Source organism: Aquarana catesbeiana, linkage group LG04, assembly GCF_042186555.1.
Source record: "Aquarana catesbeiana isolate 2022-GZ linkage group LG04, ASM4218655v1, whole genome shotgun sequence".
NCBI lineage: Eukaryota > Metazoa > Chordata > Amphibia > Anura > Ranidae > Aquarana > Aquarana catesbeiana.
Genome location: NC_133327.1, coordinates 609,947,063 through 609,968,358, shown reverse-complemented (window position 1 = coordinate 609,968,358; position 21,296 = coordinate 609,947,063). Strand labels below are relative to the sequence as shown.

The 21,296-nt window shown below is 44.2% G+C and overlaps 1 protein-coding gene and 1 pseudogene across 6 annotated transcripts in view; both read left to right on the top strand.

Moving 5' to 3' along the window:
• The window catches only part of MACROD2 (mono-ADP ribosylhydrolase 2), a 3,509,413-nt gene that overhangs the window by 108,950 nt on the left and 3,379,167 nt on the right, over positions 1 to 21,296 (top strand). The gene's annotated exons all lie outside the window — the stretch shown is intronic.
• On the top strand, positions 11,164 to 11,363 carry LOC141142013 (small nucleolar RNA U3; annotated as a pseudogene).

Sequence of the window (21,296 nt, the reverse complement as noted above, 5' to 3'; positions counted from 1 at the left end):
ATTTTCACTTGCAGTGATAATGGTCACCAAGCTATAAAGACAAGGTGAATCTCACTGACAGGAATAAAATCCTGACAGGTGTAATAATCCCTCTCCATTCTATTCTATTCTATTGTGGATGTAATTGCGCTTTAAGCAAGAACTCTGGTCCAAAAAAATGCTCCCATAGATTCTGATAGCAGAACTGATTAGATCTCTACACTTAGGCTAGGTTCACACTTATGTGGTTTCCCTGTGGACATGTTTGCACAGACACAGCAGTCCATTAATTTGAAAGGGCTGATATGCATATGGAAAAGGCCTCTGAGCTCTGAGGAAGAGGGGGATCTCTCCTCAAAATGCATCAGCCATTTGAATATTTTCTGACTTTTTGGGACTTGCCTAGTAGACAAGACTGTTCGGAGCTTGTGAATTATGTGCCCATTTGATGTTGCCGTTTGTGAGTATACATCTATATACTTTTTATTAATAAAGTTATCACAAAGCTTAGCACTGAGAGCAATGATATCTTGCAGACACGGGTCCTAATTGGTCCAGTGGAAACTTGCAAGTTTATTTACTGGAAGCATGTTTAAAATAATGTTTTGGGTTATAATGTGGCCCAATAAATTATAAATGGCTATTACCAAAGTCAGAAATAGACTTTCGGGTCTACTGTGAGGCTACCCCTTAAAAAAATGACCCACATAGCCAAAAAATAAATACTTGCTTCCTCCCTGAAGCAAGGTCCTATGGGATCCAAATGGCCACTTCACTTCTGTTCTCTCTGTTAGCTGTGGAGAAGGACTGGATTTGAGTAGAGGAGTATTTCTGATTAGCTTCTTCTGCCTCATATTGGTCTAGCCCATTGACATGGCTAAAAGAAAAGTAAGTGAGGCAGCTGTTTCAGGGTTGCCCAAAGGGCAGTTATCAGGAGGAGGCATTTTTCCAATGGTAACCTCATAGGGGACAAGTCAACCTAAAGTATTTTTGAATTTGGGCCCTAAACCAGAAGAGAGCTGAAATAAGTGCAAAACTCTATGACCACAAATATAGTAGCGAAGCATTAAACATAATGTAATGATCCCTGTAAGGAGAATGACGACTCCTATAGCATCTATCAAGAAGAGCAGACACAAAATCTACACCAGAGGGAAGCATAGGTTATTACAATATTTGTCTTTCTATGGAAAAATAGTTTTTTTTTTTTTTTTTTAGTATACATTTTTATTGGTTTTGCAAAGTTTAACATCACTTGTACAGTTAGAGGTTGCAGAACGTACTAATATTTTGCCAGTGAATACTTTGTATAGACACCGATTTGAATTAAGACATTCAAAGCAATATTTTTCCAACATAAGTTTATATGAGGATTGAATAACATTGCTATAAAAGAAAACGCAATGGATCTATGATTGAGGAATAATTAAGAAATTGTCATTACTCAAGTTTGTGAACATTTAAGAGAAATTCAACCACGTCTTCCAAGCCTAATCAAAAACCAGTCTTCTGTGCTGGGTACACACCTTAACGGCATATACCAGACCTGCATTGAGTAAATGGATACCAAATATGTCTAGCTTTAAAGTAGAAGTTATCCCTAACACCTACCCCTAAAATCTGTAAATCTTCAGGCATCCACAATCTAAGACTAATCTATCTAGCCCTGTAAAGAAGAAATCGCTATCCATACCTTTTTTTTGAAGCCGGACCGGTCCCAAGCTGAGCTGTGTAGGGGGGTGCAGGGGAGGCAGCTGGCAACGAAAAGCCCCATAGTAACTCTTTGTGACATTACTTCGCATTCATTTCCCAGTCGTTGTCTGCTGTCTCCTTTGCAGAACTTTCGCCGCCGATCAGCACTGAATCCAGCTTTAAGAAAGGTATGTATAGGGATTTCTTCTTTACAGGGCTAGATAGGTTAGTCTTAGATTGTGGATGCTTGTAGATTTACATATTTTAGTGTTAGGGTGAACCTCTACTTTAAGGCTGGGGTCACACTATTGTGAATTGAATGGGGGTTTCCCTGCATCCAATTCACATGTCAGGAGATTGTGATGGGCTGTCTATGGAGCCGGTTCACACATCTCGGCAGGGGCTCCAGTGCAAATTGCACAGGTGCCCTGTGTGTCTTTTGGTCCGTTTCTGGTCCGAATTCAGCCCACTGGTTCCTGCTGTCTTCTGGGATCTGTGTGTCTCCCAGAAGACAGCGGGGGAGGGGGCGGAGGAGGCGTCGGACATGGCGTAGATATCCACGGATACTCCAGCTATCTATGCCCGGAAGTGGGAGCAAATACCTGGATTAGACCGGTATCTGCTCCCCCCTCAAAGGTGCTAAATGTGACACCAGAGGGGGGGAGGATTCCAAAAAATGGAAGTTCCATTTTTGGGTGGAACTCCGCTTTAACCACTTCAGCCCCGGAAGGATTTACCCCCTTCCTGACCAGAGCACTTTTTACAATTTGGCACTGCGTCGCTTTAACTGCTAATTGCGCGGTCATGCAATGCTGTACCCAAGCGAAATTTGCGTCCTTTTTTTCCCACAAATAGAGCTTTCTTTTGATGGTATTTGATCACCTCTGCCGTTTTATTTATTTATTTTTTTTTTTGCGCTATAAACGGAAAAAGACCGAAAATTTTAAAAAAAAAAAGGATATTTTCTACTTTTTGTTATAAAAAAAATCCAATAAACTCAATTTTAGTCATACATTTAGGCCAAAATGTATTCGGCCACATGGCTTTGGTAAAAAAAAAATGTCAATAAGCGTATATTTATTGGTTTGCGCAAAAGTTATAGTGTCTACAAACTAGGGTACAATTTCTGGAATCTACACAGCTTTTAGTTTATGACTGCCTATGTCATTTCTTGAGGTGCTAAAATGGCAGGGCAGTACACCCCCCCCCCAAATGACCCCATTTTGGAAAGTAGACACCCCAAGGAAATTGCTGAGAGGCATGTTGAGCCCATTGAATATTCATTTTTTTTGTCCCAAGTGATTGAATAATGACAAAAAAAAAAAATTTACAAAAAGTTGTTACTAAATGATATATTGCTCACACAGGCCATGGGCATATGTGGAATTGCACCCCAAAATACATTTAGCTGCTTCTCCCGGGTATGGGGATACCACATGTGTGGGACTTTTTGGGAGCCTAGCCGCGTACGAGGCCCCGAAAACCAAGCACCGCCTTCAGGGTTTCTAAGGGCGTAAATTTTTGATTTCACTCCTCACTACCTATTACAGTTTTGAAGGCCATAAAATGCCAAGATGGCACAAAACCCCCCCCAAATGACCCTATTTTGGAAAGTAGACACCCCAAGCTATTTGCTGAGAGGCATGTTGAGTCCATGGAATATTTTATATTTTGACACAAGTTGCGGGAAAGTGACAAATTTTTTTTTTTTTTGCACAAAGTTGTCACTAAATGATATATTGCTCAAACATGTCGTGGGCAAATGTGGAATTACACCCCAAAATACATTCTGCTGCTTCTCCTGAGTACTGGGATACCACATGTGTGGGACTTTTTGGGAGCCTAGCCGCGTATGGGGCCCCCGAAAACCAAGCACCGCCTTCAGGCTTTCTAAGGGCGTAAATTTTTGATTCACTCCCCACTACCTATCACAGTTTTGAAGGCCATAAAATGCCAAGATAGCACAAAACCCTCCAAATGACCCCATTTTGGAAAGTGGACACCCCAAGCTATTTGCTGAGAGGCATGGTGAGTATTTTGCAGCTCTCATTTGTTTTTGAAAATGAAGAAAGACAAGAAAAAATTTTTTTTTTTTCAATTTTCAAAACTTTGTGACAAAAAGCGAGGTCTGCAAAATACTCACTATACCTCTCAGCAAATAGCTTGGGGTGTCTACTTTCCAAAATAGGGTCATTTGGGGGGGTTTTGTGCCACCTGGGCATTCCATGGCCTCCGAAACTGTGATAGGCAGTGAAGAGTGAAATCAAAAATTTACGCCCTTAGAAAGCCTGAAGGCGGTGCTTGGTTTCAGGGTCCCGTACGCGGCTAGGATCCCAAAAAGTCCCACACATGTGGTATCCCCGTACTCAGGAGAAGCAACAGAATGTATTTTGGGGTGTAATTTCACATATTCCCATGGCATGTTTGAGCAATATATCATTTAGTGACAACTTTGTGCAAAAAAAAAAAAAATGTGTTTTTTCCCCGCAACTTGTGTCACAAAATAAAATATTCCATGGACTCTACATGCCTCTCAGCAAATAGCTTGGGGTGTCTACTTTCCAAAATGGGGTTTTGAACTGTCCTGGCATTTTATGCACAACATTTAGAAGCTTATGTCACACTTCACCCACTCTTCTAACCACTTGAAGACAAAGCCCTTTCTGACACTTTTTTTTTTTGCAAGAAAATTACTTTGAACCCCCAAACATTATATATTTTTTGAAAGCAAATGCCCTACAGATTAAAATGGTGGGTGTTTCATTTTTTTTTTTTTTTTTTACACAGTATGCGCAGCGATTTTTCAAACGCATTTTTTTGGGAAAAAACACACTTTTTTAAATTTTAATGCACTAAAACACACTATATTGCCCAAATGTTTGATGAAATAAAAAAGATGATCTTAGGCCGAGTACATGGATACCAAATATGACATGCTTTAAAATTGCGCACAAACGTGCAGTGGCGACAAACTAAATACATTTTTAAAAGCCTTTACAGGTTACCACTTTAGATTTACAGAGGAGGTCTACTGCTAAAATTACTGCCCTCGATCTGACCTTCGCGGTGATGCCTCACATGCATGGTGCAATTGCTGTTTACATTTGACGCCAGACCGACGCTTGCGTTCGCCTTTTTTTGCTTTTTTATCTTATTTTTAAACGGTTCCTTTCATTTTTATTTTATATATTTTTATGTTATCTCAGGGAATGTAAATATCCCCTATGATAGCGATAGGTAGTGACAGGTACTCTTTTTTTGAAAAAACTGGGGTCTATTAGACCCTAGATCTCTCCTCTGCCCTCAAAGCATCTGACCACACCAAGAAACAAAACATAGTAAACAGTAAAGTATAAAAAAATTTCATATCTGAAAAGCAAACATGGTAAAACATAATAACAATAAAACATTGCAGAATAGAATACAGTAAAAAATAGCAGAACAATAGAGAGAGAATAAAGAGTGAGATAAAATAAAAAAAACTAATATAGTTGTCGTTTTATTGTTCTATTTTTTTTTGTGTTTTTATTTTTTTTATTTATTTTTACACTTTTTTTAGTAACTTTAACTTTTGTAACTGGTACCAGGTTTGGGTCTCTCAAAATGCGATGGCATCTTGGGAGACCCTGTGAAAATGTGTCCTAGTCTGTGCAATGCTGTACCCTACACTAAAACTAGTGTATGGTAGTGTTCAAAACATTCACCAATGCATAGACCAGGATTGTCAGGACAGGAGGGACAATAATACAGGGTGTAACCCCTAAAGCCACACTTGCTACAGATACGACATCTTCTTTGGGGGGCTCTTTGGGTAGGGGTACTCGAGAGGACATAAGGAAAATGCCTCTCATGCAGCCGCCTTACTGAATTTGGTTGAGGAAGGTGAGGTGGAGCACCGTCTGGAAAACAGAAGGGCTCTGACGATATCTTCTTGGAATTTAAGGAAGGATCCAGTCCGTCCTGAAGCTCTGTATAGCACATGAACGTTCAGCAAAGCCAATTGAAATAAACAGACACTTTTTTGTACCAGCGTCTGGCCTTACAGGCAACTAGGTACGGCGGTTGAGGTCCACCCATCCCATATTTTGGTTATATTCGTGGACACAGAGGGGTTTCTCCACAACACCAGTTGCCGTAGTAATTTGGACCGTCGTGTCTGCATGAAGGGAGGTAAGAACGAAAACATTCTTATTATCCCTCCACTTCATAGCGAGCAAGTTATTACACTTCAAGCAGGCTCTCTCCACCAGCCTAAGACGGGAATCTACAAGCCGCTGGGGAAAGCCCCGGCGATTAGGTCGCACGGTGCCATATGCTCCAATCTGTTGATCAAAAAGGTGACTAAAAAGTGGCACGCTCGTGTAATAATTGTCCACGTATAAGTGGTACCCCTTTCTGAATAAGGGTGACACCAAGTCCCACACTATCCTGCCAGCACTTCCTAGGTATTCAGGGCAGTTTGTCGGCTCTACGTGACTATCTTTGCCCTCGTAAACCATAAATCTACATGTATAGCCTGTGGCCCTGTCACAGAGCTTATACATCTTGACCCCGTATCTGGCACGCTTGCTGGAAAGGTACTGTTTGAATGCGGCCAGAAAACGTATTCAGGGACTCATCAACGCAGACAACTTGATGGGGAGTAAACAAGTCTGCAAAATGCTGGTTGAAGTGGTTTACGAGGGGCTGAATTTTGTAGAGCCGATCGTATTCAGGGTCTCCACGAGGACGACAGGGTTCATTGTCATTGAAGTGCATGAACCGCAAAATCTGCTCGTATCGTGCCCTAGTCATGGAGGCAGAGAACAAGGGCATATGGTGAATTGGGTCAGTGGACCAATATGACCGCAACTCACTCTTTTTAGTTATGCCTATGTTGAGGGAAAGGCCCAGAAAGATCTTAAATTCGGAGACCGTAATTGGTCTCCAATCTCTGGCAAGGGAGGACTGGGGAATAGTGGCGATGTGTTTACCAGCGTATAAATTGCTTTGGTCCACAATAGACCTATAGAGATCTTCGGTGAAAAACAGCAAATAAAAATCCAGTGGCGTAAAATCAACTGTTTCCACCTGAATTCCGGGTTGGCAAGTGAATGGGGGAAGTACGGGGTGCTGCAGAAGTGGTGGCTTCCCAATTCGGATTGGCGAATGCAGCAGGAAGGGCACTATGGGCACGACGGGCCTGTGTTCGTCTTCTTGGTGGCAGCGGGACACTACTAGTGCTTAACACATCGCCAGCTTGAACTGCACTTATGGGACTCTCCATGTTACCAAGTGTTACTGCAGTGCTGGATATACGACCAGGGTGTACTAGGCCGCTGGTGCTTGCCAGTTCACCAGAAGGAATAGCGGCGCTAGTACTGCTCTGCTCCATACTCGGGACCTGCGGTTCTTGCACTTCAAGGACAGAAGAAGAAGATTGGGGACTGGTACGCCTGACCTTAGCAGGCACCACAACTCCGTCGTCAGAGCTATCTGTCATGGAGCCGCTGTCCTCTACAGGATCGTATTCTGAGCCTGAATCTGACAGATGAGTGACTTCCTCTTCACTATCTGTCATGCTCAGAAACGTGTAGGCCTCTTCACTAGTGTACCTTCGATTTGCCATTTTGGGCTCTAAATTTAGGGCTACACTAGTAAGACTCACAGACAAAAAAGCTCCTGACTGTTAGCGACTGATTCAAAACGCTACCAAAAAACTGTTAGCGATCGCAGGGATCAGGCCTGACTCTGCGAACGCTGCAGTTATGTGTGCTTAGTGTTTTGTAAGTGGCAGTGATCGATACTGCACTTGGGTGGGCTGGGCAGGGCTGGGCCGAGGGGCAAAACGCAGGTGCTAGCAGGTATCTGGGCTGATCCCGCTAACACTGTGTTTATGGGAACCCTAAACTGCTGGGGATGCTAGTATAGATCTGATCGGATCAGATATTGATCCGTTCAGATACTATAGCACTAAGGGAGGTGTATGCTGCGTGCGTGGGTGTTAGCGGTACTGGAGCTAACCTGACGCTGCCTGGGGCGACGCAGACCTTATCTGACCCTAAAAACGTAACTTATATCACCGCCAGGCAATTATGCTTTATAAGGTAATAAACAGCGGGTGCCCTAAAACTATAATAAACTATAAAAAAACAAACTAACCAGCGTCACCCGTAACATTTATACGGTGATCGCTGGTGAAAGGGTTAACTAGGGGGCAATCAGGGGGTTAAAACCTTTAGTAGGTGGTATATGGGGGTCCCTGTCGCTATAAAACGCTGACGGCAAACCTATATACTTACCTCCCTAACTAGCGTCACCAGTGACACTAATACAGCGATCAGAAAAATGATCGCTTGGTGACACTGGCGATGGGGGGTGATCAAGGGGTTAACCTTTATTGGGGGGGTACCCTAGACCTGAAGGGGGGGTGCCCCAGACCTAAAGGGGGCTAACCCTAACTGCCCTAACACTTATAACTGTCACAAACTGACCCCTAATGCTAAAAAAAACAAAAAAAAAAAACGCTATTGGTGTCAGTGTGGCAGGGGGGTACAGGGGGGGGGTGATCAGGGGGTGAAAAGTGTGCCTGGCGTGTTCTACCGGAAGTGTAGTGTTGGTGCACTTACTTGATGTCTTCTCTCCTCGGCGCCGGAACGAAAAAGACCGGCTCGAGGAGAGATGACATCACTTCCTCTGCCTCTGTTTACATTACAGAGGCAGAGGAAGATTCTCATTGGCTGGGAGCGATCGCGAGGGGGGGGGCCACGAATGGATGGCCTCCCCCTCACGTCTGATCGCTGCCAGACAGAAGCCGACCTCCTCGGGCACTGGGGGGGGGTTCGATCGGACCCCCCGCCGGCGGGAGGCAGATCACGTACAGGTACGTGCAGTACAGGTACGTGCCTGCCCGTGCCATTCTGCTGACGTACATCGTCGTGAGGCGGTCGGCAAGTGGTTAAGTACACAGGATGAGATGGGTGTTATTAAATGTTTTCCACCAATAAGGGGTACATGTTTGGATGACATATTTCCTTTATAATAAGGGGAAGATCTCATATTCATCATCATTATCCAATCATAAAATACACTTATTAGGATACATTGAATTATACATGCGCTAAAGAATAATTTGCAATTATTTAACTCTTCGAGGGGTGTTCAACCTTTTCATCTTCCTGGGCCAAATTGAAAGAAGAGGAATTGTCCTGGGCCACACATAAAATGCATTAACAATAAGGATAGCTGATGAGGAGAAAAAGTCAGGCAGATCACAAGTTACCGACCACTGATGTTGATCATGTACCAATCAGAGTAATGATGAACTGCATTTTTTTTGTAATATTTTTTTTGTTATAAAAGTTAAAACTACATAAAACTAGTGTGATATAAACTAGTGCATCAATATATAGTTGGATGGATGAAGTAGCAAGTCTCAGTTAATTCTCAAGGTGGTCATCGGATATTTTGGTTCTAATTTTGCCCTTGGTGTGCTTCATCCTTGAAAATCGTTCCCCCCAAATAGAGGTGCTGCCGAAAACTGATGACATGAATAAAGCGTGATTGTGAACAGTGGGATAATTTTCTCTGGGAAGATAAAACGTATAAAGTCCAGTAAAAAGACAGTCAAATTTTTCTTAAGCCACATGTGTTCACAAAGTGTAAAATGCTTATTTACAAAAAAATAACATTTTTAACCACTTGCCCTCTGGAAGATTTACCCCCCTTCATGACCGGGCCATTTTTTCATGCTACGGCACTGCGTTACTTTAACTGCCAATTGCGCGGTCGGGCGATGATGTACCCAACAAAAAAGTATGCCCATTTTTTTCCCCACAAACAGAGCTTTCTTTTGGTGACATTTGATCACGACTGTGGTTTTTATTTTTTGTGCAATAAACAAGACTGACCATTTTGAAAAAAAATATTTTTTAGTTTCTGCTATATAACACATCTAATGAAGAAAACTTAAATTTAAAAAAAATCAAATTTCCTTATCAATTTAGGCCAATATGTATACTGATGCATATTTTTGGTAAGAAACCCCCCCAAAAAAGCGTTTGGTTTGCGCAAAAGTTACAGCATCTACAAAGTATGGGATGTTTTTATTTATTTTTTTACTCGTAATGGCGGCAATCAGCGACTTATAATGGGACTGCAATATTGCAGCGGACAAATCGGACACTAACTGACACTTGTGACGCTTTTTTGGGGACTAGTAACACTAATATAATGATCAGCGCTAAAGATGTGCATTATCACTGTACTAATGACACTGACTGAGAAGGGGTTAACATCAGGGGCAATCAAAGGGTTAAATGTGTTTCCAGACAGTGCTTGTGTACTGTGAGGGGAGTTGCTTTTCTTAAAGGAAGGCATAGATCCCTGTCCCTGCTTTGCAGGAACTCAGGATCAATGCCTTCCCTACTGACAGAACGGCGATCTACCTTGTTTACATAGGTGGATTGCCATTCTGCCTGTGTACTGAACGATCTGCGGGTTCCGGCGGACTTGAAGTCTGCAGTACCCGCCACTGGGCTTCCGTGGTGTGTGATCACAGCGGGAGTGAGTCCCCAGCGACATGCATGCACGCCCCAGACCCGGAAGTGTACCAAGTACGTGATTCGCCGCAGCTGTGCCACTTTGCTGCCGCATATCTAAGTTGACGATTGTGTTGGGCACCATTCATAGCCATCTTGAGTTGCAGGTTGGACACTCCTGGTTTAGAGTAAAGATTAAAGGTTGGCCCTAGATTTTATGCTTTCAACCAAATGTTCATACCCAGTATGTTTGGTGCAATTGTTGTGATCATGTAGGTGCACTAGTGTGTGTGTGTTTTAAGTTGGTTTGTGTGTGTATGTGGTGGCTTAAAATTTATGATTATACTTTTTTTTTTCTTCATTACTGTCGCATAGGGGACTAACTGCCTCCTATGTTATAGCAAAGTAGAAATGACAGTAAATCTTTAAGGTGACCCCAGAGAATAAATAGACTGCTAATGTCACCTATGGACCCCACTAAAGCTGATCAACCACAAATAGCGATTGATCAGCTGCTTCCCCGGCCACAGCAGCCATTGAATGGCAGCTCTGAAAATGAAAGTAACTGGAGGGGAGGTAAGCAAACTGATATTTGCTGTTTTCCTTTCCCTGTACCTGCCAACACCATTCTGGGGGTAGTTTGACAGCAAAGGGGTAGTACTTTCATCTACCAGAAAGCCAACAGTCAGCTTGACTGTTAGACAGAAGTTCTCCGCTGCTATAGCAGCATGGGAGTTGGTAAAGTCCTTTGCTATCAGCTGGCGGTTATAAATAGTGCTATTAGACAAATGGTTGAAGTGACTCTGTCATGAAATAAGCATGGGGGCCACCATTTTTAGCTGCCTCTTTAATATGCAAGTTACTGGCTGTGTCTGACTTCTTTTGAGTCCAAGTCCCAGAACAAGCATGCTGTAAGTAGTGTAAGAAATATGTTGGGGTTCCTTATTGCTTTAATATTTTTAGGGCACAGAATCGGACAACATTAAAATTCTTGACTGTCGAAAAGTGCTCTAAAGTGTACAAACTCATCAATCACGATGAAGAGTGTTGGCGTACTTTCCGAGCACGAAGTGGGCTTACAGTGCTGCTTCTATTTGTAGCTGCTATCAGTTGTTGAGGACCGTTCTCTGCTTTTATTTTAAAGGCAAGGAGGAAAAACACAAGCTGAGTGAAAAAAACAAAGCATCAGCCTAACAGCCAGGGAACTAGCATTCTCAAAAGGAGATCAACTATGGCAGCCTCCTTTTTGTTTTCTCATGACATATTTCCTTTAAGGCCCATCATGTTCATCCGTTTCAAAAGCAAAAGAACATTTGTACTTGGGTACACAGAAGTCCTCATGCCTGTTTAAATGGTCCAACCTCAGCGTTTAATGCATTTACTCCAAATAAGAATTTGTCATAAAGTTTATGAACTGTCATTATCGGGGACTTCCAAATGTGCTGCGGAAATAATTCCTTCCCTTTTTCCATACACTGTGGCTTTTGAATAGTCATTTGCCAGTCTTACACTAGGTGGTGCTGTAGTGTATGAAACAGAACACATTGATATACCAACACTTCTGTTACCCGTTCCTAAAATACTGTAGAACATTGTTAAAAAACAAATTCTCTGTGTTAAAGTGGAGCTTGATAAAAAAATAATGTTCTTTAGCAAGGAACAAACATTGCACATTAATAATTTATGCTACCAAAATTAGTGTGTGCTGTAAATTGCCTCCAGCATTGCTCTGGTTTCTTCTTGCTGGAGGCCATGCGGGTTTTCACAGGCAAGTTGTCAGGGCAATGGCTGGTGTTGGTGCTTCAATCATCACGGCGCCATGGTTGATATGGTGTCGGGATGATTGAAGTGCATTATTTCTGTTATTACATTGCAATATAAAATATAATGGATCAACTCACTATAATGCAGAGTCCGTGGGAGCCCTGAGAGTGTCACTTGCCACCGTCGCCTGCCGCCAGATGCAGCTTGCCACCGTCGCCTGCCGCCAGATGCAGCTTGCCACCGTCGCCTGCCGCCAGATGCAGCTTGCCACCGTCGCCTGCCGCCAGATGCAGCTTGCCACCGTCGCCTGCCGCCAGATGCAGCTTGCCACCGTCGCCTGCCGCCAGATGCAGCTTGCCACCGTCGCCTGCCGCCAGATGCAGCTTGCCACCGTCGCCTGCCGCCAGATGCAGCTTGCCACCGTCGCCTGCCGCCAGATGCAGCTTGCCACCGTCGCCTGCCGCCAGATGCAGCTTGCCACCGTCGCCTGCCGCCAGATGCAGCTTGCCACCGTCGCCTGCCGCCAGATGCAGCTTGCCACCGTCGCCTGCCGCCAGATGCAGCTTGCCACCGTCGCCTGCCGCCAGATGCAGCTTGCCACCGTCGCCTGCCGCCAGATGCAGCTTGCCACCGTCGCCTGCCGCCAGATGCAGCTTGCCACCGTCGCCTGCCGCCAGATGCAGCTTGCCACCGTCGCCTGCCGCCAGATGCGGATTGTAGCTTGCCACCGTCGCCTGCCGCCAGATGCGGATTGTAGCTTGCCACCGTCGCCTGCCGCCAGATGCGGTTTGTCACTTGCCGTGTTATCTGCCACCAGATGCAGCACATGTGCATTGACTGGGTCCCAGAGAGAGGGTGGGCAGTGAGAGATGATGTAATCTTTTTGCTGCCCGTAGCTGCACAGTGAGGGAGGAACATCGGTCATCTCTCATGCTGCCCGCGCACTCACCCGGCTCTCTCATGCTGCCCGCCGCACTCGCGGTTCCGCTTCAGAGGCCATGGCTTGGTGGTTGGGGACCACTGCTGTAAAGAATAGGAGGGTTTAATTCCGCTTTAAGGTTGTCAGCAGATCGGCCTCTATAAACCCGGTAGTGCTTAAAAATGCCTAAAAATAGAGCACCACTGAGCATGTGCAGAGCAGGGTGAAAGTGTATTACTTGATTTTAAACAGTATAAACACATTTTTTTAATGTTTTTCATAGCTATACCTGCAAAAGGGGCCAGCCTGAAGTGATCTAGCAGGACTTAATTTTCTGACTAAAGGTCCACTTTAATTAGGTTTTGATTGTAAGTCCTTGTGTGAACTGGCCCTAAATGTAATCTTATTTAAGTTCTGTTGTTGAGCATCCACATGATTGCTTTTTCAAACTGTATACGACTTGGTGCAGTCGTGTACCTTCCAACAACTATGCAAATTCCGTGACATGCTTGTGACATATATATTAGTCAGGTCTAATGAGAGTGTGGAAACAACCAGAACAAAACCTGCGCAAAAGTGTGACGTCCTGGTGAAAGGTATAGAAAATAACTCCACGGCACAGGGATGTAGCCTCAAGCCTTGCTGTTCTCAGACCGGGGACTTTTTGAAGCCACTACAAAAACGAACAAAAGAGGTGCAATTGCCTAGTGCATTATCCCATGTTTTGTTAAGAAAAAAATTGTCTAAAATTTATACTGCAGAGCTGGATTTTGAGTAGTTCGATGAGTGATTTTAATACATCTGTTTGTGAGTATAATTGTAAACAATTGTTTTCTTAAATATCGTAGGACAATTCGCTAGGCTCATGCGTCCTCTTTTGTTCCTTTTTGTTTTCTAATGAGCTTGTGTCTCCTCTGTCAGAGAAGCAAAGGGCATTTGGACTTGGCACCAAGGCATGGAATTCTATTACTTCAGGCTGCGAATTGAATGTGGGTTTCCCTCTCTAAGGAGCCGGTTCACATATCCTCCACTGCGGCTCCAGTGTGAATTTGCACAGAGGTCCTGTGCTTCTTTTGGTCCGTTTCAGGTCCGAATTCAGCCCAAAAATTTGGGCTGAACCGGACCCCTGCTGTGAGCCGCATGTGGTAATAGTGTGAAGCCAGCCTCATAGTAACAGCATAAAAAACCTATACCATTCATAGTGTAAAACTGCATTAAAAGTTTAAGGCTGGATTCACATATATGCGAATTGGAATCCAATTTGCATAACGGGAGAGTGTGACCGGCTCTCAATGGAGCCAGTTTACACAGTTCCAGGGTGGCCGCGGTGCACATTTGGAAAGGGTCCTGTGCGTCATTTCAGGCAAAAATTTTGACCCGATTCACACCTGAATCGGTAAACGGACACGCACCGGACCCCAGGATGTGACCCGCGGCCGCAGCATGTGTAACTGGAGCCTCAAAGATATAATAAACACAACAAAGTGTGTACATGTAATCTTGCATGCAAGTAAACACTCCAAACATGTAGTGTAGATACTCATGTATGTCCTGCTCTTCCCAGCTCTCTCTCAAATGAGACGTCTTATATTGTCACATCACACCCCAAGCACTCTTTGTTTAAAGGATCGCTCCACTCAAATTCTTCATCAGTCATAGATGAGTGAAGCTGGCTTCTGACATAGAGGTTTCCAGTAGTTAGAACTCCAAGTCATATTTCCCAGCTATATTGCCAGCCACATCAAAGGATTACTACAACAAGAGTAGTTCAATTGCTCTTGCATTCCTTCTCCTTTTACTTTACACATCAGTAGTGCACACTTCAGCTCTCCAGAGTAGAGCTTTCCTTACCAGTTTTTCAGAGACAAAAGAAACTGTTTTGTTATATCACTTTCCAGCCTCTAGACATCTAAAATATCACTTTTTGGTAAACTGACATTAATATATTTGTTTTAGCAATTTAAGCTTGCTTAAAACTGTAAGGTTATCCAAGTGATATTTGCAGTTATTTATCAAACATTTTCTAGTAAAAAAAAATACCCCAAAATTGAATTTTAGTTGGGGGGGGGTGGAAAAAACGCAATTTACTACCCAAATTTGTTTATCTCCCCTTCCCGCCGACCGTACGCAGATCTGCGTACTCGGCTTTCCGGGGTTATACAGGGATGATGCCTGCAGCTACAACGGTACCGTTGTTTAGAGCCGGCGATCGGCTATCCGAGTATAACAACCAATGTGGCTAAAAGCCGCTCGGCTGTTATACCGGAGGAGCGGGAGGGGACATCCCCCCCCCCCTCCCGCCGCCTCCTGCCGCTCTTACCGGGCCTCCCGTGCGATCGGGAGGCCCGGTGTCCAATCGGCTGCCTTAGGCAGCTGGGGGCGGCTTCGTTCCAGCCTTCTCAATGTAAACGCGGAAGCAACGTCATGACAGCGCCGGTTTTAAAAAAAAATATACAGTGTTCAGAATCGCCGTTTTCGGCGATCTGAATACTTTGAAGTGCAAAGGAGGGATCGGGGGTCTTTTAGACCCCCGATCCCTCCATAAAGAGTACCTGTCACCACCTATTACTGTCACAAGGGATGTTTACATTCTTTGTGACAGCAATAAAAGTTAAAAAAAAAAATAATTTTTTTAAACACAATTTATAAGTATAAAAATAAATAAAATTAAAAAAAAAACATTTTTTAAAGCGCCCCCGTGCCCGCGTGCTCGCGCAGCGAAGAAAACGCATACGGAAGTCGCGCCCGCATATGTAAACGGTGTTCAAATCACACATGTGAGATATCACCGCGATCGTCAGAGCAAGAGCAATAATTCTAGCCCTAGACCTCCTCTGTAACTCTAACCTGGTAACCGTAAAAAAAATTTAAAGTGTCGCCTATGGAAATTCATAGGTACCGTAGTTTGTCGCCGTTCCACGAGTGCGTGCAATTATAAAGGGTGACATGTTTGGTACCTATTTACTCGGCGTAACATCATCTTTCACATTATACAAAAAAATTGGGGTAACTTTACTGTTTGGATTTTTAAAAATTCATGAAAATTTCCCTTTTCCAAAAATTTGCGTTTAAAACACCGCTGCACAAATACCGTGTGATATAAAATATTGCAACAATCTCCATTTTATTTTCTAGATTCTCTGCTAAAAAAATATATATGATGTTTGGGAGCTCTAAGTAATTTTCTAGCAAAATATACGGATTTTAACTTGTAAACACCAAATTTCAAAAATAGGCTTAGTCATGAAAGGGTTAAAGATATAAAAGATGGGGTTGCACCAAGCAAATAACCAAACATGTCAAGTCTTAAAATAGCACATGCCCCTGGTATCCCAAAAAATGATGGTACCCAAAATTCCCCTTAGGCAATGCTTTCAAATCTTCACAGGTCATCAGTCTAACGTTAAAGCAGAAATAAACTGTGTCTAAAAACTCATTTTTAACTTGGCCATCCATCCATCCATCCATGCTTTTATTTGCTGAGAAATCACTTTGAAAAACATCCCCCTAACATTTCTGGCTGTAACCATATTGAGTAAGGGCAGATGATTCTTGTAGCATTTACTTCCTGGAATCCATCTGCCCTTAGCTCAGGCATTAAGGTGTATTTAGCTGAGAAAAACCCTCCTCCCCTCCTGATGACTCTTAGGATGCATGCCATTTGCCTAGGCCTAGATACCAGGAAGTAACTAAAGAAAATGAGAAAAAAATGTAAACAAATTAATATTATATACTTTCCTATCTATTTACTAATGCTTGCAGCGTAAGGATCAAAAATAGTCTACCATGCAGTTCATAAACTTAAATACGTGGTTAATGTTCCCGTAGACAAATGAGCATTAAACCCAACTCCAGGAATTAGATCCTTGCAGTTGAGCCCCCCCCCACACTGCAAGGGTTAAATGACCCCGAAAGTTGTGCACATATGTCTATTGTTATAACACTAACCTGCGTTTAAAGGGTATGTAAACCTTATCATATCTTTTTCTAGCAGTGCAAATAATGCTGATCCTTCCAGAAATCTGGTGCACTTCCTGTGCTTGCTGACTGCATCATACCCAGCTCTCTATGTCCTAAAGAACTTCAACTCTCTACATTATGAAGAAATGGAGAGGGGAAGGTGTTCTGTAGTCCTGCCCCAGGGTGACAGTACAGTGAGAGTGTGTTATCCTTGGTCAGGAAATGTTTTACTGGCAGGATCACTAGATGATAAAGTTAAAGAAAAAAAAAGCCCTAAAAAGCAACTAATGCAGATATATCTAGGGAGAGGTAAGTACTAAGGACTGGTATTCCTAACATTTTATCTTGTACAGTACAAGAATGAGGACTGGTAATCAAGTTTCTGGATCAGTTATCCTCACCTGGGGGACTGTGCTCAGACCCCCACCATATGGAGCTGGCTTTTAATGCACAGGAACCTGCATTAGACACTCACATTGGCATAGAGTGCAATGTGTAAAGTTAAGGGTGCGATCTAGTCCCAAGGCCATGGTTCATTTCTATAATTCCCAGATCCTGAAGACCCCTTCAGGGGTATGGGTATTCCCACTGTGATGGGCGAGGTCTTGACTTTATTATGACCCAGCATCATGAATAAGGTGTTTCCCTGTATGTGGACTCTGGACTCTGGATCACGGCTTTAACAATACTTCCGCAGGTCATAGCACATTATGGGGCTTAGTGGGCAGAGGTGGTGTTCACTTTATTGTGACACCCCCTGTCATTTTGTCTCTAACACATGTTAATCCACTCTTCTGTGGCTTCATCAGCGAAGCCATGTGACAGTGGAGTAATGTGTAGGGGGCAGGGCCAATGATCTCAGCGCGCCATACAGGAAGCAAGGCGGAAGTTAAACAATAAGAGGAGTTTCCCATCTCTGTTAAGGGGACAGTTTGAGGTTCATGTGGTACACATTTTGATTTTCGTTAACACCTTAAGGGGTGGTGCAAACTTGAACAGATGAAGTGCAGCTGCCATTATGCCTTAAGGGGACAGTATAAGCCTTTAGCCTGTGGGACATTAATCGAGCGCACAGCAGTGGTGTCACTGGTGCGGTAAAATATGGTGTGACCCCCCCCCCCCCCCCATATATATTTTTTTCTACGTTTAGCACTGCCCTGGGGAAAGCAGACCATGGCATCATTGGCATTGATGATTTGATTTGGATTTTGGAACACTGACCTGCTGACACAGTGTGTAGCTTGCTGGACGGTATCGGAAGGCCGCAAGGAAGATGGCAAGATGCTGTGACCTCCCGACAAGTTGAGTTGCTTGCTGGACCGTGGGTGTGGTGGACGGTATCTGATTGCAGAAGTCAGGGAAGACTGCAAGATGCTGCTGTGACCTTCTGCTTGCTGGACGGATCTGATGTGGGTCACAGTCTATCTACACCTGAACTACGGACACCCCACCCCCCTTCACCCCTTAACAGATCAGCTTAGGCTGGCTGAGCTACTATGCATGGGTGGTGGACACAGCAGCACCCCCCATTCCTTGTTATCAGACCAGCTCAGGGTGGGCGACTCAGTCAGCTACTATACCTATATATAATACAGCTGCAGCACCCCAACCCCCCCTTAACAGTCTAATAACGGGGCACGGGGGGTGGGGTTTGGAGTGCTGCTGGACACATCTATATTATAATATAGGTATAGTAGCTGACTGAGCCACCGCCCACCTTGAGCTGGTCTGATAACCAGGAATGGGGGGGGGGGTTGCTGCTGTACAGCTATATTATATAATTAATATATCTGTGACTGATATATATCTCTGTACAGCAGAACCCCCTCCCCCCGTACACACACACACAACATGCACGGGCACCGTAGTCGGACACAAACACTCCCCTTATCCCACCAACTCTGAGCAGCGCAACCCACCCATCACACAACACCTCAGCGGCAGAGGAAAGGACACCCCAAACATCGCAAGCCGGCCGCCCCCCTGCCCATTACCAACCGTACCAGCTCGGGGCTCGGGTACACAGAAGGCCGGAGAATAGATGGTGAAACACAGGCTCAGGCACTGGAGGTGTGTTCCGGTCCGGCTGAAAAGAAAAACTGCCTAAGGGAGCCAGGGCTTTCGTCAGCCTCAGTACGGTGTCACCCCTCTAGCAGGTGTCACCTGGGTGCGGACTGCACCCCCGTCCCCCCCCTAGCAACGCCACTGGTGCACAGTACCACATGAGTGTGTTTTTTACTACAAAGTAGAGGTTGTAAAGGCAGTGTAAGATAAAGATAAAAAGCCTTTTCTGTGCAGCAGCCCCCCTCGGCTCCCCTAATAGTTAGCTGAAGTCCCTCTCTGTCCAGCGATGTTCACAAACGTCTCAGCCGTCCAAGAATCTCCTTCCTGATTGGCTGAGACACAGCAGTGGCGTCACTGGCTCCCGCTGTTGTCACTCAGTCGGCTAGCCAATCAGGGTAGAGAGGGGGCAGGGCCTGGTCGGGGCTTCGTGTCTGAATGGACACAGGGAGCTGTGACTCTGCTCAGGTGCCCCCATAGCAAGCTGCTTGCTGTGGAGGCACTGAACAAGAGGGAGGGACCAGGAGCACAAAAGCTGGACCCAAGAAGAGGAGGATCCAGGCTCCTTTGTGCAAATCCACTGCAACAGAGCAGGTAAGTGTAACATGTTTGTTATTTTTTTTAGGAGAAAAAACGAGACTTTACAATCACTTTAAATTAATGTTCAGTCTTGATCACCTGTGGAGATTTGTAAATGAAATCTTAACCACTTGCCACTGGGCCAATTCTGACACTTCTCTCATATATGTAAAAAATTGTATTTGTTTTTTGCTAGAAAATTACTTCAAACCCCCAAACATTTATTTATATATTTATATATATAAATAAATGTTTGGGGGTTTGAAGTAATTTTCTAGCAAAAAACAAATACAATTTATATATATATAAATACAATATATATACAAATACAATATATATATATATATTATAATTTTTTTCAGCAGAGGCCATAGAGAATAAAACGGCAGTCATTGCAATTTTTTATGAGACCTTAAATCTCCCATCTACCTTTTTAAAAGCAAAAGATCAAAAGTTCTTTTTGATCTTTTGCTTTTACAAAAAAAAGCCTTGTTTACATGCCGGGGGAACCGAAAGTGAAGTCATGGCTTCCCTCCGGTCCTCCAAGGCCGAAGAGATGAGCGGAGGCCATCTTGCCTTCACTGATCTCTATTGCAAGCCATCGCTGGTGCCCGATGGGTCCCGGGCTTCACTGATTGTCAGGTAAACGGTGGAAGGGAGGGGGCCGCTTCTAAAAGTGATCCAGTGGCAAATTCGCCACTCGGGTCACAATACTACGGTTATGACATATTGCTGCAGCCATAATCCTAGTATTCCACTTGCCGACCAGGGCGTCCTTTGTCTATGGTCCGGTCGGCAAGTGGTTAAGGAAAAGTGAAGGTGCATGTGGTGTTGGGAGAAGTAAAAGGATCTACCTGGGCTTGTAACATTATCTCCTTAAAGGGGAAGGCTCATTCTGATCTAGTTTTAATAGGACAAAGCATCAGATGAGCAGTAAGAGGTGGTGGAGTGTGCAGCATGTGGTTTTTTTTCATTTGAATTGATGTGAAAGAGGAGCTCCACCTTAAAAAAAATATATTAAAAGCCAGCAGCTACAAATACTGCAGCTGCTGACTTTTAATAAATGGGCACTTACCTGACCAGGGTGCCTGCGATGTCGGCAGTAGATGACGAGCAATCGCTCGGTTCTCGGCTGCCCCCACCGCCATCCTCGGTCAGGGAATCAGGAAGTGAAGCATTGCGGCTTCACTGCCCGGTTCCCTACTGCGCACGTGCGAGTCGCGCGTCTTCACTGGTCCCCGTTGTGTTGTGGGAACTGTGTGTTTCCCAGAACACAACGGGGAGGGGGCATCTGCGGCTAGCTCTTCCCAGAAGTATTATACAGGTATCTGCACCCCCCTCCCCACGGAGGGGGGGAGGAATCCGATGAGCGAAAGTTCCACTTTAGGGTGGAACTCCGCTTGAAGCACACTGGACTTGTGTGATTCTTTTTTTAGGTATATATGTGTATATAACTGCATTGCTCTGTTGGTGTTTGAGCCAGTCTGGATCTAAGAAGTCTGGACCTCTGAGTAGCCTACTCCCATCCTCTCATTTTTACCTTCAAATCTGACTACTTCATATCAAAGGAAGGCAGATTTTAGGACTGGTTGTACCAGTTTCTTCAGCAGAACCTATGCACAGTTCCAAAACCAATTGGGGGGATTGGGTCCAACATTGTTCTTGAAATGACAAAACATACAGTTGGGTCCATATATATTTGCACACTGGCACAATTTTTTGATTTTTTTCAGGTATTTAGCAAAGCATGTAACAACAAAGTCTGGGGAATTCCCAGGAAAAAAACAAAGCCCACTTACCACTAGCTCACAGAAACCAAATTG